Below are 7261 nucleotides of genomic sequence, written 5' to 3'. Positions count from 1 at the left end.
AGAGTCATCTAAATGAAGTTCTGCTTCCCAGTTATGCTAAGCACCTTCAGCTCGAGTGCCTCCAGAAAGATATTGAAGTATCCAGATGTGAAAAGTTTACCCTAAATCCTTGGTATCTTTGGAATGAGGAAAAATAATTTTGTAGCCTTTCATAATTTGTAATACTTCAGTTACATCAGCTCTCTTCCAAAAAATAGAGACCTATATTTGCATACCACTAAGGAAAGATGTTAGTGCTACCACTGTTTTCCAGGCTGCACTAAGGGCTGTTATTTTGCAGTATCCTGTTAGCTTCTGGGCCTTCCTCAGCAGTTCTTAATTATTTTCCCCATAGACTTCGGTGGAAGTTTTTGGCTGTTCTAAATTAACTGTAAACATTCAGGAAAAACACCTAGACAGCACGGTGTGTGGCTCAAACGTAGCCATCTGCTCAGTATGCAGACATAAGTTAAAGATGAAAATAAACCAACAAACAACAAAACAAGAGTGGTTTAGGAAGTATAAAGAGATGGAATAGAAGACACTCTGTAGAAGACATCACATAAAAACAGGAGTTGCTTACTGTTTGGTGGCACTTCTGACAAAACAGAATAGGAACACAAGAAACTGAAAGAAGTTACAGGAAAGTGATCAGAGACCAGGAAATAATTCTACGTGGGATCCATTAGGTCTGTTTATGAGACAGATGAATAAGAGATGACATGATATAGCTATTGTGACATCACGTATAGTGTAAAGCCTATCGCTGAGTTATTCACTATTAGGGCACAATACAAGATTGAGGAGACACCCCATGAAATAAAAAGAATTAATGTGATTGGCAAAGTTTGCATATTATATAGCTAACCTTTGGCTATATCAGAAAACACTATTGAAGTAAATGCTTTGTAAAAATAAAGGGGGTTTAGAACTACACATCAGGGTTTCCTACAATCTCTAATAGAGTGCAAATGGGTAAGAGACAAACCAGCTCTCACCTTCTGAGAAGTCAGACCTCTCACGCCACTCACCAGTGGGGTGGTTGGCAGGCATTTGCCGTATCCAGAATATACAGAGGTTTAAATTTCTCTTTGCAATATAAGCCTGTCTTGTGAGAATGATCTGTACGATGTGATTCTTATAATAAACATAAACAGGTCGTGAGGGCAGTTGTGCAGAATGACTATGTACAGTCTAGCAGATTTTAAACTGGATTAGTTCCCCTTTGCTGTGGAGTGAAAATATGTCAGCAAGGTGGGGCATTCTGCCAGATATAAACAAGTCCTGAAAACTGTTAGGTATCTTTACTGGACATGCCTAAAATTTATTCTAAACAACTTAGAGTAAGCTTTCCTACAGCTGGAATGCACTGTCTGCATTATTATAGTAATAGACATTCCCTATAAATGGAACACCGCTCCAGTAGATTCTCAGAATCATTAAGTTTGGAAAAGACCTCTAAGATCATCTGGTCCAATTGTCAACCCACCCCCACCATGTGCACTAAACCATGTCCATAAGTGCCACATCCACGTGTTTCTTCAACGCCTCCAGGGATGGTGACACCACCGCCCCATTGGGCAGCCCGTTCCAATATTTGGCCACTCTTTCAGAGAAGAAATCTTTCCCAATATCCATCCTGAACCTGCCCTGTCACAACTGGAGGCCATTCCCTCTCATCCTAGCTCTGCTTACCTGGGAGAAGAGGCTGAAACCTACCTTGTTACAACCTTCTTTCATGTGGTTGCAGAGAATGGCACAGCCTCCCATGAGCCTCCTTTCATCCACACAGAGCAATCGCAGCTCCCTCAGCCACTCCTCACAAGCCCTGTGCTCCAGACTCCTCACCAGCTTTATTGCCTTTCTCGGACCACGCTCCAGGGCTTCAATGACTTTCTGGTACTGAGGGACCCCAAACCAAACACAGTACTTGAGGTACAGCCTCACCAGTGCTGAGTAGAAAGAGACAGGCAGTTTCCCAGTCCTCCTGACTTCACTCTTCCTGATACAAGCCGTGGGAGACAGAGTCAAAGGCTTTGCTAATGTCTAGGTAGACCACAACCACAGCCTTTCCTTCACCCACCCCGTGGGTCAAAAAGGTTGTAGAAGGAGATTGTGGTGGTGAAGGAGGACCTGCTCTTTATGAACCCGTGTTGGCCAGGCCTGACCCCCCGGTTGTCGTGCACACGCTGTGTGATTGCACTGAAGACAATCTGCTTCATGACCCTCCCCAATACTGTGATCAGGCTGACAGCTGTGCAGTTCCCTGGCTCTTCCTACTGGCTGTTCTTTTTATAAGGGTGTGACATTGGCAAGTCTCCAGTCATCTGGGAGCTTCATGGTTGGCCAGGATAGCTGGCAAATGATGTAAACAGCTTGGCAAGCACTTTTCTGCTTCTTCGGTATCCTTGGTTGAATCCCATGTGGCCCTGCAGATTTGTGAGTGTCCAGGTGGAGTGGCAGGTTGCTAACTGTTTCCTCCTGAATTGTTTTTGGGTTTTTTTTTTGCTCCCCATTGCTGTCTTCCAGCTCGGGGGTTGAGTACCCTGAGGATAACTGTCCTGACAAGACAGAAGCAGAGAATTCAAGACAGAAACATGGAAGGCTGTAGTCAATGATGTCATATATAGAGCAATGTTTGCTTTCTCTTCCACTAAAACCTCTTTATCAGAGCTGCTACATCATGGAAACAATTTTAGGTCCAGTTAACCCTACTGAAGATGGTCACCACTGTTGCCAGATTGCCTTGTGTTTGCACTAATCTTTTGTTGGTGTCCTTAGGACTCTTCCAAGTCATTAACACATGGGTTACAGACAACTGTACTACATTTAAATGACCATGTGCATGCAGACATATACGTGAATAGAGGTTACAAACAGGAATTACAGTTGATTTCTGTCCTTCAGATGGTCTAATTACTTAATTTTTTTTCTAACTTCTGTTTCAGATAACTACAATTGACCAATGATGCGGTGATGTAAGAGGTGCCCCCTACAACACCTATGATATTTTTCCTTCTATTCCTGCTTGAATGATGTTATTGCCTTACAATTTCTTTTTCTAAATCTATTTTTTTTTAATTAAACAAGAAGAATGGCAATCTGAGTATCACAAAACAAAATATACCTACTGTGTTTTATATGAAAATTTTTATTTTGCAGTTTGCAGCTGCAGCAGAAAATGTTCTAAGAGGTTTTTTTTGTTTGTTTGTTTATTCATTTCTGCATTCCTGAAAATACCGTGATCTGACTTTCACTGATCTTATGCAAACATGCTTGTTTTGTCAGGAGTTAAAAGCTGTCCATATGCCTATTGCCTTCTATCTGAAGTCTGGCTGAGCAGTGAACTGCGCAAGAAAAAACAATATATTGAAATATCTGTTTCACAGCCATGAACATCTGTCTCCTCTTCAAAAGTAACACAGTGTAATCTGGATATATATTCCCAGAGTGGAACTTTGGTAATTCAGATTAGAAGCAATTCTTGATGTTTTAAGGAGCCTGTTTATTACAAAAACAATTACACAACCCACCAGCACAGTACACAGAAAGGGAGAAGTAGAAGTTTATTTAGCAGGAAACCTCCTGGCAGATGCTAGCACAACTGGGGCAGCTAAATTGGCTTGTATCAATAACTCTTTCAGCCAGCTTGTAAAAATCCTTCTGGGCCTGAGCCCCTGCATATTCACACTTACTAACTGATATTTCATGTGTGGCTTAAGAATGCTTGCATACTCTTTATCCCCAAAGCTTTTTTATCATTCATAATTGCTCTTGATTGCCGTTTCTCCTATATAGGAAATTTCTAGATCTGAAAACATCTGTGTTTTCAGCCCTGTTTCCCAAGTCAGTGACTTTTGACCAGTGCACTACACCATCATTTCTTTCTTTGGGCTGAATTGCTAGACATCAGCATTGATACATCTGCAGGTTTAAATATAAGAATTGTGAGTTAAATATTTTTGCACACAGGCAGGAAAGCCTCTTACTTCCCTTATGCATCCTTTGGTCATGACCTCCATATCCCATTCACACAGAGGCAGATCACTACCTTAATTTCCAGTATGGTTACATTCAAATTGTTGCATTGCCTTTGGATGCTTTATTTCACAGCCATTTTCTGTGAGCTTTATAGCCAGATAGAAAGCTTTGCTCTACACTTTATTATTATTATTTTTTATTCTAATGATTCTATTTTTCACTTTGAATTCTAATACTGAAGAATTGATGTAAATATAGTTCATGTATTTTTGAAAACCCTGTATTGTTTTCAGAGCATGCATCCTATAGTCGGTACATTTAAAAGAAACCTGTCTTGCATCAGCAATTAAAAATAAGAATTTTTATATATATATTTATTCCCATTTAAAGTACACCATTTGTTTCAGCCCTGGTATATTCATCATGATAAATATTTTGCAATTAATACAGTAAAAATTTATTACACAGAAGACCAAATCTTGCTTAGTTATAAGTGCAAATAGCCTATTAGTCTTAAGTGCAATTTTAAAGCTGCTGCTGAGAAGAAACTTGAACTGTACATAATTTTCTGCAAGATAATTTTCCACTGTTAAGAAGTGTAAAATAGCAATTTGTTTCCTGAACATTAATAAAAAGGTACTGGATAAAAGTTCCTTGGAATCTCTATTCATCCTTAAACTACCCTTTTGTTTGGTAATGATATTTGCCAGTGGTGCCTTTAAACATATAAAATCTGGTGGGGCTTCCTTGCTGCCCTAAAGCAAAACATCTCACTTAGCACGGCTTCAGTTATGTCACTGTAGTGATTTATTTATTTTAATTATTTATATTATTTCACATTTCATTTTAAAAATAAGCAGGATATTATTCCCATGAACTTGCAACCATAATCATCCATCCAGTGGAAGGTAAATTACTAAATGTTACTTTTCCTCTGCTTGATGTTTTTTTTTTCAAGATGCCAATTTCAACCTCAGATATTCTATATTACCTAAATACTTATTATGAACAGCAGGAAAAATCCTGTCTCAAGACAACTCATCCCAGGATTACAAATGTTACTGAACTCTGTGAATACATTAAATAGTTGCCATTTTTTTTCTATCTCAAAGACTCAAACAAGTCCTTGGTTTCAAGGAAATCACAAAGCTGAGGCAAGCAGAAGCGCAGGAAGTTAGAACACACCAAGAGAAGCAAGTATTTAGGATTTTTTTCTTTCTCTCTTGAACATGATTAAGGATTGGAGGGCTGAACCTGCTTCTTTCTACAGTCTGTGTGTGAGTTCCAGCAGGCTTTGCCAACTCAGTAGCTCTAAGACAAATGTGGGAGGAAGTGGAGGAAGAAGAAAAGCCATCAGTACGATGCAAGTAGACACAGCAAAGAATAAGAGTGAGACAGGGCTGCACGGGGACACAAGTTTATTCTATAGAAGGCGAAGAAGAGTAAACAGCAGCTACAAAAATAAGGAGCAAAAGGATCTGATAGGAAAGAAGAATAAGAGTGACCATAGTAAAGTCTAACATATTTTCAGTAGTGCTTAGATGTGATGTGATTCAAACAAAACCTGAGAAGTTTAAGCAGACATAAACATAGGCAAGAAGATTCAGTTTAAAAATCAAGTAAATAATTGCCGTTCAGAAAAAAGTACGTAGAAGATGAAATAGCAGAATGAATGCAACATTTGTGGGCTATTTTCTCTGAGCAGCATTGCTGTTTTAATGGCAGCCAGGATAACTCAAATTCAAAACCTTTCATTCTCAATACAATATCACAGAATCACAGAATCACAGAACGGCCTGGGTTGGAAAGGACCTCAAGGATCATGAATCTCCAACCCCTTGTCACATGCAGGGCCACCAACCTCCACATTTAATACCAGCCCAGGCTGCCCAGGGCCCATCCAACCTGGCCTTGAACACCTCCAGGGATGGGGCATCCACAGCCTCTCTGGGCAGCTGTTCCAGCACCTCACCACTCTCATAGTAAAGAACTTCCCCCTGACATCCAACCTAAATCTTCCCTCTCTCAACTTCAAACCATTTCCCCTTGTCCTGCAGTTATCAACCCTTTCAAAGAGTTGATTCCCCTCCTGTTTGTAAGCTCCCTTTGGGTACTGAAAGGCTGCAATGAGGTCACCCCACAGCCTTATTTTTCCAGGCTGAACAAGCCCAGATCCCTCAGCCTGTCTTCATAAGACAGGCTCCTGATCATCTTTGTGGCTCTCCTTTGGACCCTCTCCAACAGCTGGTGAATGGATTTAAAGCCAGCTGGCAACTCTGGTCATGAGTTGTGTTCCCCAGGGGTTGGTGTTGGAGCCTGTCCTGTTCAATATTTTTGTTGACCTGGATGAGAAGATTGAGTGCATTCTCAGTAAGTTTGCAGATGACAGCAAGTTGGAAGAAAATGATGAACTGCCCAGAACTAGGAAGGCCTTACAGAGGTATCTGGACAAACTGGATAAGTGGACCTAAGCCATTGGATGAAGTGCTTGCTTCAGCAGCACCTTTACTAAAATTGGAACAATACAGAGAAGATTAGCATGGCCCCTGTGCAGGGATAACATGCAAATCTGTGACACATTCTATATTTTTTGAGGAAGTTTTTCCCCCAGAGGGTGGTGAGGCACTGGCACAGGTTGCCCAAGGAGGTTGTGGATGCCCCATCCCTGGAGGCATTCAAGGCCAGGCTGGATGTGGCTCTGTGCAGCCTGGTCTGGTGACCTTGCACATAGCAGGGGGGTCAAAACTAGATGATGCTTATGATCCTTTTCAACACAGGCCATTCCGTGATGCTATGATTATAAGTTCAACAAGATCAAATGCCGAGCCCTGCACTTTGGCCACAGCAGCCCCAAGCAACTGTGGGCTACAGAGTTGGGCCGGAGAGGCAGGAAGACTGTGGAAGAAATGGACCTGGAGGGTGTTGTTTGATGCTAAGTGCAACGTAAGCCAGCAGCGTGCCCAGGTGGCCAGGAAGGCCAACGGCATCCTGGCTTGTATAAGAAATAGTGTTGCCAGCAGGAGCAGGGAAATGATCAGTGGAGAGGCTACACCTCAAGTACTATGCTCAGTTTTGGGTCACTTGTTACAAGAAAGACACTGAGACCCTGGAGCATGTCCAGAGGAAGGTAAGAAAGCTGGTGAAGAGTTTGGAGCACAGGTTTTCTGAGGAATGGCTGAAAGAACTAGGATTGTTTTATGTGGAGAAGAGGAGGCTCAGGGGAGACTCTGAGTTATTGCTCTCTACAACTGTCTGAAGGGGGTGTGCAGCAAGGCTGGGGTAAGCCTCATCTCCCAGGTAA

General features: G+C 41.5%; 1 non-coding gene across 1 annotated transcript; it reads left to right on the top strand.

Moving 5' to 3' along the window:
- The first annotated feature begins 6444 nt into the window (after nucleotides 1-6444).
- LOC125691477 (U6 spliceosomal RNA) lies at nucleotides 6445-6551 on the top strand. The gene has a single exon (XR_007376150.1). It is a non-coding gene; the product is annotated as a U6 spliceosomal RNA (small nuclear RNA).
- The last annotated feature ends 710 nt before the right edge of the window (nucleotides 6552-7261 follow it).

The sequence above is a fragment of the Lagopus muta genome, chromosome 3 (assembly GCF_023343835.1).
Source record: "Lagopus muta isolate bLagMut1 chromosome 3, bLagMut1 primary, whole genome shotgun sequence".
NCBI lineage: Eukaryota > Metazoa > Chordata > Aves > Galliformes > Phasianidae > Lagopus > Lagopus muta.
This window is presented reverse-complemented; position numbering and strand designations above follow the sequence as displayed.